The 10,441-nt window shown below is 37.6% G+C and overlaps 1 pseudogene; it reads right to left on the reverse strand.

The window, feature by feature from the left end:
* Nucleotides 1-10,441, reverse strand: part of LOC102876047 — a 14,242-nt pseudogene that overhangs the window by 929 nt on the left and 2,872 nt on the right.

The following is a 10,441-nucleotide window of genomic DNA, read 5'->3' on the forward strand; positions in this document are numbered from 1 at the left end:
AGAGTCAGAAAATCAAAAGGGCCGAACTCGCTCAGCATTTCTTAAGCTCAAGGAACTGAAGAACAAATTCAAACCTAGAGTTGCTGTAATCAAGGAAGCTTTGGGCAGAATATTAAATGATCCAGGAAGTATTAAAAGAAGATGGAAGGAATATACTGAGTCCTTTCCTCTACATTTTCATATTTGTTTGAGTATAGATTTCCACAATATTCCATTGTTAACCTATGTAGTTTAGTTGATTCTGTTTTAACATTGCTCATTTTATCTTTTATTTGGATTATTTGTGTCTTTTCCTTTTTTCTTTTGTTAGTTTTGTTAATGGTGTGTTGATTTTATTGACTAATTCAAAGAACCACCTCCTAGTTTTGTTGATGGTTTTAATTATTTTTCTGTTTTCTATTTCATTTCTTTCTGCCCCAATATTTAAAATTTTCATTTTTTTAGAGGGTGTCAGTTTTCTTGCTATTCTTTTTCAGTTTGTTGGAGATGTTGGGCTAAAGAGTCAACGGTCATTTTTTTCCCTGCCTTATGATGTGTTTTCTTATTGCTATAAATGGACATCTGATGACTGTTTTGGCTACTTACCAGAGGTTTTTGAATCTTAATGATAGCAATAAGACAAAAGAAGGAAATAAGTATCCAATTTGGAAAGAGAAGGTAAAATTTTCTCTATATGCAGATGATATGATAGCATACTTAGAAAACTCTAAAGACTTAGCTAGAAAACTGCTGGACATAGTTGACTGAAATGTATCAGGATACAAGATCAACATAAAAATCAGTTGGGTTTCTCTACAGTGAAAAATAGAGCACAGAACTAAGCTAAATAAAACAATAACCATCACATAGCTAATCATGAGATTAAATACTTGGGACTAAATCTAACTAGAAATAAAAAGCATCTATTAGGAAAAAAAAAGTTACAAAACATTACTAAAAGAAACAAAGAGACCTGGAGAAATGGAAGAATATACCTTGCTCGTGGATAGGAAAACTCAGTATTGTGAAAATAACAATAGTGCCAAAGGCAATTTACACATTCAATGCAATCCCAATACAAATACCAATTTCATTCTTCAACTAGATGGAAAGGCAATCTCCAATTTCATTTGGAATGTAAAGAGACCCCAAATAAGCAGAACACTCCTTCAAAAGAGAAACAAAGTGGGAGGTATCTCATTTCTTGATTTCAAATTCTACTACATTGTCATAGAGGTCAAGACAATGTAGTATTGGTACAATGGCAGACACATAGATCAATGGAATAGAATTGAGAACCAAGAAATCAGCCCATCTACCTATGGTCAACTGATTTTTTTACAAGAAGATGAAATCAGTTAAGTGGAAAAATGACAGCCTTTTTATCAAATGTTGTTGGCAAAACTGGAAAACTTATCTGCAGAAAACTCAAGCAATACCTACACCTCACACAATACACAAAAGTAAAGTAAAAATAGATCTGTTTCCATGTTCTTGATATGGTGAATAATACTGCAATTAACATTGTTGTATAAGTCTCTATTTTTGCATTCAGTTCTCATTTTCTCAGAATTGTCAAAAAGTAAGGCCCCAGGAATTCATGGAATACCAGTTGAGATATTTAAAAAATACAAATGGAGCCCTTAATGTGTTCACTAAGGTTGTGTTAAGAAATATGGAACAGGCCAGTTGACTGCAAGAGATCCATATTTATTCCCATTCCCTAAAACGGTAATCCTATAGAAAGTGGAAATTACCAAACAATATCACATGCAAACAAAATATCAATGAAGATTATAAAAAAAATGACTGGGACAGTACATTGAAGGGAATGATGTCTACTTGTGTTTTATTGACATTGCAAAGGAATTTGGATGTGCGGATCACAACAAGTTGTGGCTAACACTGAGAAAAATTGGAACCTCACATACCTGATTGTGCTCATGTGAAAGCTATATCTAGACCAAGAAGCTACTGTACAAACACAGCAGGGAACAGTGCATAGTTCAAAATCAAGAAAGGAATGTGTCAGTGATATATACTTTCTCCATATCTTTTCAATCTATATTCTGAATAACTCATTCAGGAGGCTGTACTTTACAAAGAAGAATGTGGCATCAGGATTGGATGGAGGAAGACTCACCAACAACCTGCCTTACGCAGATGACACAATCTTGCTTTCTGAAACTGAGTAGGACTTGAAGCGTTTGCTGTAGAAGGTCAAAGACTCAATATGGAGTGCATTTCAGCATTGAGAATTTAAAGATCCTCACCACCAGGCCAAAAGGCAGTATCATGAGAAGTGGATAAAGGATTAAGGCTGTTAATGATTTTATCTTATGTGGATTCAAAATCAACACTCTTGGCAGCATCAGCCAGGAAATAAAAAATGAGCTGCATTGGGAAAATCTGCTGTTAGGAATCTCTTCAGACTGCGAAAGAGCAATAAATAATGCCGGTCTGGAGATTAAGATGTACCTGATCCAGGCCATGATCTTCTCAATTGTTTCCTATACATCCGAGAGTTGAACAATGAATAAGGCTGATAGTAAAAAAATTGATGCCTTTGAATTGTGGTGCTGGAGAAGAGTATTGAACATACTATGGTCTGCCAAGAGAACAAACTTGTCTGTCCTGATGTGGATCAAACCAGTTTGCTTTTTGGAGGGAAGGATTTTGAAATTCTACCTCACATGCTTTGGTCATGTTGACAGGAGGGTTCAGTCCTTGCAGAAGGACATCATGCTTGGGAGGGTAGAAGGTCAGAGCAGAAGAGGAAGACTGTGGATGAGATGGACTGACACAGAGATTGTGGCAATAAGGTCAGATGTCTCAGACAGTGAGTTTAGCTCAGGATAGGGCAAGGTTCAGTCATTGTTTATAGGGTCACTATGCATCATAGTTGGCACAAGAACACATAACTACAACTAACCACAACAACAGACAGCTGATGAGGTTTGCAAGCAAAGAATATGGCTATGGAGAATAGTAAAATTAAACAAATTATGAAAATTGAACTTTAGTCTCCTCAGCATTGTGCTTCAGACTATTTAATTAAGTCTGTATACTAGGTATGAGAAAACTTTTATTCAGTTTATGCTCAGATTATTTCTAATGAGTAAGTTTCTTAAATCACAGAAATTATTTGGATCTTTTTAAAAGACAGGGAATCAATGAACACTTTCCTTGGTTGGCCAGCAACAATACTGGCCATTCGATAGCATTTGCAGGGTGTGTGAGTGTGTGTGTGTGTGTGTGTGTGTGTGTGTGTGTGTTGTATAGGATGAGGCAATGATTTGCCATGAGAGTGGATAGAGAAGATTGAAGCAATGGAAAGATGGAAAAAAATAGAAGATAGCTATGTAGATAGAGCGCTCAAGAGTCCTTCTGACTGGTTCTGATAGTTTCATTGGTTTTTTTCTTCCCCTATTTCTCTGAACCTTTAATTGAATGCTGTTGTTAAACTGATTTAAACTCATAGCAGCTGCTTTATAGATTCCTGTAGCTTCAGAATAAACTTTACAAGGAAATTAATAGAAGTCTTTAAGTTGCAGTTATTCTTCACATTGCATTTGACGTTTCAGTGAGTGACACACAGCTACCAACACACTTCATGATTTACATGAACTCCATTTCTCCTATTTTGCAGCAGTGAGGCACTGAACGCTTGGCCTGAAACATCGCCATCTGGTGGTCTCAAAGCTACATAGATTAGAGGAAAAATTAAAAAAGCCCTTGTCTCGGCTTTCTTTCTAAGTAAGTAATTTTTCTCTTGTTCACAGTTGATTTAGGAAGTGTTCACATTCTGAGAAGAATGGGAATCCCTAAACACTTCATTGTGCTTATACAAAACTTATGCTTGGACCGGGAGGCAGTCGTCATAACAGAACAAGGACACACTGCTTGGTTCAAAATCAGAAAAGGAGTATGCCACAGATGCATAACTTTTCAATCTATATGCAGAACAGATCAACCAGGAGACTGGGCTCTATGAGGAGGAATATGACATCAGGATTGGAGGAAAATTCATCAACAGGCAGCTTTATGCTGATGACACAATCTTGCTTGCCAAAACAGAGGAACAGAGGAATTTGCTGAAGAAGGTCAAAACTACTACACCCTTCAATATGTATTGAATTTCAACATCAAGAAAACAAAGACTTTCACCAGTGGGATAATTGACAGTATCACGATGTATGGTGAAGAGACTGAGATTGTTACTAGCTCAGCTTGCTTAACTCCAAAAGCGACATTATTGGTACCAGCAGCAAAAAAGTCAAAAGAGTAATTGAATTGCCACAATCTGCTGTCAGGCACCTCTGCAGAGGACTGAAAAGCAATGACACCAGTCTAAAAACTAAGGTGCACCTGATCCAAGCCATGATCTTTGAAATTACTTGCTATGCATCAGAGAGCTGGACAATGTCTAAGGATGATAGAAGAAGAATCAATGCCCTTGAGCTGTGGTGCTGGGGAAGAGTACTGAATATACCACATTCTGGAAAGAGAACATATAGGCTTGGTCTGAAGGGGGTGAAACCAGGCTACTTCTTGAAGGCAAGGATTTTGAAGCTCTTTCTGACATACTTTAGGCAAAGAGGGACCAATCGTTGGAGAGGGACATCATGCTTGGAATGGTGGAGGGACAGTGCAATAAAGGAAGACCCTGGATGAGATGGATTGATTCAGTGACTGGGGTAATGGTGGCAGGTGTGTCAGAGGTGATGAAATTGCCTCAGGTTAGAACAGACTTCAGGGCTTTTGTACATAGAGGTTGCTATGAGTCAGAATCGACTCAGCAGTACATGACAATAGATTTACACACTAACTTGAGCTTGTGGCCAACTTCTTTCTCTGTCCTGGTGTACATGTCCAGAGGTGTATGAGTTGAAGAACTAAGAAAGCAGGGAGATTTAAAAAGCAACAGAATTAAAATTTACACAAAGAAAATTCCGTGTAACCTGGGTGGTGTTATGGCAAGACATTTGATCCAAGGATAGCTACATCAAGTTTCCATATTTGCTTGGTAATTTGGGAAGATTTTAGGTGCCTCAGCACAGAGAAAACATTCAGATTGATACCTTTTTTATGTTTATGGTTGATTCTTTAGGTCATTAATAGAATAACATCAGCACTGAACTACCTCAGGCTCTGCCCTTACCTTCCCTCTTGCCTTAACTCTGATCTTGCTTTAACCTCAAAAGATGCTTTGTTTTATGGGTTAATTTCCTTGTTTTCCTTAAGCAAACCTGTAGAGTTTTTACTGTTCTCTTAAAATTGTTAGTATTCCAGTGGAAGATGCCAAAATGAACACTCGCTGCTTCTGTAGTCCTAATGGGAACATAAGCTCATAAGGAGCTGGAGTCTGTGCTGCACTTTCATTTCACTACTGTTGGCAACTCATCTTTCTTCTTCAAATTACCCTTTTTAGGAATTTCTCTTTCATTTCTTTTACATTTTCATTTTAATGTGAATAGTATGTTCTGCCTGTAAAGATATATGCTTACATGTGAGTGTTTGTATGTGTAGGTGTTCTATCATTCTTAACCAAAGGTCAGAGATAAACACCACAGTATGGCACCTTTGTCAGTCGGGCTGGTCCTTAATGATTTTTAACTATGCCTGCAGGATACTTATCACAAGACTTTTCTCAGTGAAAATTTTACTGTAAAATCTGAAGATAAATTTGCAAAAACATCAACTCTCATGCATGGTTTTCTCTCCTTCACCATTCAGCCTAAAGCTTAATAAAGCTCAACCTGTATAAGATTTATTTTGAAATGCAAGTAGAAGCTCAAAATTATTTTAAGTACCAATACTGAGGCAAATTCATTCTAACCTGTGAAAGGAGACTGATTACTGAGAAATGTAAGAGTTAGAGTAAAAATGGAAAGGTATCAAATTAGCCGTATGTTTGATGGCCAAATTTCTAGAAAATGAATATCAGAGCTCTTTATTATTGCCTAAGACTGATATTAGGCTTGTTAACTATAGATTTAATCTGCAAAATATGCACAGAGGCATAATGATTGGTTGGAATTCAAGGGAATATTGAAATGGGAAATTTATTTTTTCAAGCAAAAATCATATAAAGAACTTCTGATGATAGTCTCACCATTAATAAGTGAAAGGAAAGGTGATGTAGAAAGGGGATTTGATGAGACATTGTAATTAAATGCATTAACCAATTGGAATGAATTCTAGAATTATATTATTAATTATATTATAATTATAATATAATTCGATAAGATAAAAATATATAGATATTAACAAAATAATATTCAGGATATGCAAAGTTTGGGGGTGTATATGCATTTTGCTCCATGAGAAAATTATGGGCATTCTTCTCCATTGTGATTAACTATGTCTGAAAACCCACTGAAGAGTCAGCTGTGAGTCAGTTCCAACTTGATGACACACAAAAACAACGTGCATTTTTTAATGTTTAGGGGCTCTGTGGTCTGATGTTAAGGAGTTGTGCTGCTGCCCAAAGGCACATGGTTCAAATCCACCAGCTGTTCCACAGGAAAAAGATTTGGTGATCTTGATCTTCTGTGCCAATTATAAACTCTGCAAACCCATTGAAGGGCCAGTCAGCTATGAGTCAGTTCTGACTTAACAACATCTCTAAGAACAACAAATATTACATATAAGTGGCCTAGTGATAAGGAGGTGTACTGCCAACGCAAAAGCACAAGGTTTGAGCCCGCCAGCTGCTCTGTGGGATAAAGATGGGCAGTTTCCATTCATGAGATTTAAAGCCTCTGTAAACCCATACAAACTTCAATTAAAGCATTAGTAAGAGAAAAACAAGAATATACATTTGAAAAATAATTAGTTTCAGAATTAATATACCAGAACTCAAAATATGATTCTGTTCATGCTTAGCTAATTCTTCACCATCACCGTCAGTTGTTCTTAGTTGTCATTGAGCCAAACTCTAACTCATAGTAATCATATCTACTTTGGTAGAACAGAACGAAGCTTACCTGGTCATTTTTCCTTTTTTTTTTTCCTGATCTTTGGTATGTGAGTCCAGTCCATGGGTATGTTGCGACTTACTATTCCAGGAAGACTTTTTTCTTTTTATTTTATATTGGTTTGCTACAAAGTTCATAAACACTGTGTTTCACTCTATATTCATTCACACTGTGTTTCATACAATCATTCCCACACATTATGTTTTATAAAAATTAATCATCATTGGACTATGTCCATCATTACCCTGTCTTTTCAAGTCCTAGATGGATCTTTCTCATTTCCTTTATTTCATCCCTCTACCCATAACATTGTGAAAACCTGTGCTTTTGTGCCTACCCATCCTCATCCCTCTTCTCCCATCCTTTCCCCCACTGAATTCCTAAACTTGTCCTATTAGTTACCCTTCTATTTTTACAAAAATGGTCTTATGCAGTATTTGACCTTATGAGACTTAGTTCACTCACCATAGTGTTTTCCAGTATCTCCCAAGTCATGCAATATTTTTCTAATTGTTTCTCCTGCGTGTTAATATACCACAGTTTCTCAGTCTTATCTGTTGTGGTTAGACATTTGGGCTGTTTCCATTTTCTTGCGATGGTGAATAATGCTGCTACGAACACTGATGTACAAATCTCCATTTGTGTCTCAGTTCTTATTTTCTTGGAGTATATTTCTGGCACTAGAATAGCTGGACTAAACAAAGTTTCTACGTTCAACTTTTTGAGGAAACACTAAAACTGTCTTCCAAAGTGTTTGTACCATTTTACAATCCTGCTAACAATGTATGAGAGTTTCCACCTTTCCACATCCTCTCAATAACTTCGTTTTTGCTGCCCTGCTAAACTTTGCAACTGCTAATGGGGTGAGATGGTATCACATTGTGGTTTTTATTTACATCTCTCTTATTGCCAGTGATTTTGAGCATTTCTTCATGTGTCTGTTGGCTATCTAAATGTCTTCCTCTGTGAAAAGTCTTTCTATACCTTTTTGCCCATTTTGGAGCAGTCTTTTTTTTCTGGAGGCCCTGCAATATTCTTTAAACTTCTGTTATAAGACCCTTGTCAGAGACAGTATTGCCAGATCATTTTTCCCAGTCGGTAGGGTTTTTTTCTTCATCATGTTGGAAAATGTTTGTGATGCTCACAACAATTTAATGTTTAGAAAGTCCCATTCATCAATTTTTTCATCTCCAGATTGTATACTTCTGGCTGTATTTGTCATGTCTATAGACTAGACCTTCTAAGGTTGATCTCAGCTTTTTTCTTATAAACTTTATGGTTTGGAGCTTTACTCTCAGGTCTTTGATCCACCTTAAGTTGTATTTTTGTGTATGGTGTGGGATGTGTATCTTTTCAGGTTTCTGCAGGTAGCAGTCCAGTTTTGCCAGCACCATTTGTTGAAGAGGTAGTAATGTCCCCATTTGAAATATTTTATTTCCTTATTGAATATCAATTGATCATAAATAGGCTGGTCCATTTCTGCCTTCTCAATTATGTGCCATTGGTCTATGTGCCTATCATTTTACCAGTACCACACTGTTTTTGTTACTACCTCTGTGTAATAGGTTTTGAGGTCAGGGAGTGCTATGTCTCCCAATTAATTTTTGTTTTTCAGAAGTGCTTTGCTTATTTGGGGTCTCTTTCTTTGCGAAATAAAATTGAATATTTCCCATTTGATCTCCTTGAAAAGTGAATTTGGTAACTGCATTGGGCTTGTGTTGAACATGTATATTGCTTTTGGTAGGATTGTTGTTTTCACTGTATTGAGTCTTCCTATTCATGAGCAGTGAACATTTTTCTATTTATTTAGGTATTTTCTTGTTTCTTAGGGAAATGTTCTGTAGTTTTCTTTCTACAGGTCTTTTTTTGTCTCTTGTTGGATTCATTCACAAGTATCTCAATTTGTTGCTGGCTATTGTAAATGGCCTGCATTATGCAGACGACACAACGTTGCTTGCTGAAAGTGAGGATGGCTTAAACTATTTGTTTTAGAAGATCAATGAATGCAGCCTTTGGTATGGATTATATCTCAATGTCATGAAAACAAAGATTCTTACCACTGGAAAGATAGGCAGCATCATTATGGTTGGAGAGGAGATTGAAACTGTCAACAGCTGGTGACAGGAAAAGAATTGACACCTCTGAGCTGTGATGTTGGAGAAGAACACTGAACATCCCACAGACAATCAAGAGAACAAACAGATATATCTTGGAGATGGTGTAGCTGGAGAGCTCTTTGGAAGCAAGAATGATGATACTTTGCCTCACATAATTTGGGCATGTTGCTAGGAGGGGCTATTCTGTGGGGAAGGACATGATGCTAGGAAGGGTGGAGGGTTGGTTACGGAGAGGAAGATACTCAACCAAGGTAGATTGACATGGTGATTCCCACAATGGGCTCCTTTATGTCAGGAAGTGTGAGGATGGTACAAGATAGTGCAGAGTTTCGATCTTTGGCTAACAGAGTTGTTACAAGTTGTACTCAACTCAGTGACACATAACAATACTGTAAATGGTATTGTTTTCTTGGTTTCCTTCTCTGTGTTCTCATTTATATTGTAGAGGAATGCCACTGACTTTTAGATATTGGTCTTTTCTCCTGCCTCCCTTTTAAATTGGTCCATTAGCTCTAATAGTTTCGAGGTTTTGTTTGTTTGTTTTTAAGTCCTAGGGTTTTCTGGGGACACTATCATATCATCTTCATATGTTGTTGCTGTTGTGTGCCATCGAATCTCTTGCGACTCATAGCGACCCTATGTGCAAAAGCCCTAAACACCGCTATATCCTGTGCCAATCACACTGCCTTTAACACACCAATCCTGATTACTCCAGTCACCGAATAAATCCACCTCATAGAGGGTTTTCCCCTCATGTGCTGTCCCTCCACCCTACCAAGCATGATGTCCCTCTCCAAGGACCTGTTCCTCCTTACACGTCCAAAGTATGTCAGATGAAGCCCCAGAATCTTTGCCTCCAAGGAGGAGCCTGCTTTAATCCTCTCCAGGATGAATCTGTTTGTTTTCTTAGCAGTCCATGGTATACTCGATACTCTTCTCCAGCACCACAGCTCAAAGTCTTCAATTTTCTTTCTATCCTCCCTAGTCATTGTCCAACTCTGATGCATATTGTTGTTTGTTGTTGTTGTTATGTGCCCTTGAGTCATTTGGGACTCACAGCCCTAAACCTTGCCCTATCCTGTGCCAGTTGCATGGCCTCTGACACACCCATCCCGAGTGCCCCAGTCACTGAATCAATCCACCTCATAGAGGATCTTCCCCTCCTGCACTGTCCCTCCAACTTACCAAGCATGATGTCTCTCTCCAAGGACCTGTCTCTCCTTACAACATGTCCAAAGTATGTCAGATAAAGCCCCAGAATCCTTGCCTCCAAGGAGTAGACTGGTTTAACCCTCTCCATGATAAATCTGTTTATTTTCTTGGCAGTCCAGGGAACATTCAATACTCTTCTTCAGCACCACAGCT

The sequence above is a fragment of the Elephantulus edwardii genome, unplaced genomic scaffold (assembly GCF_000299155.1).
Source record: "Elephantulus edwardii isolate Elephantulus edwardi_28Jun2011 unplaced genomic scaffold, EleEdw1.0 scaffold00333, whole genome shotgun sequence".
Lineage (NCBI taxonomy): Eukaryota > Metazoa > Chordata > Mammalia > Macroscelidea > Macroscelididae > Elephantulus > Elephantulus edwardii.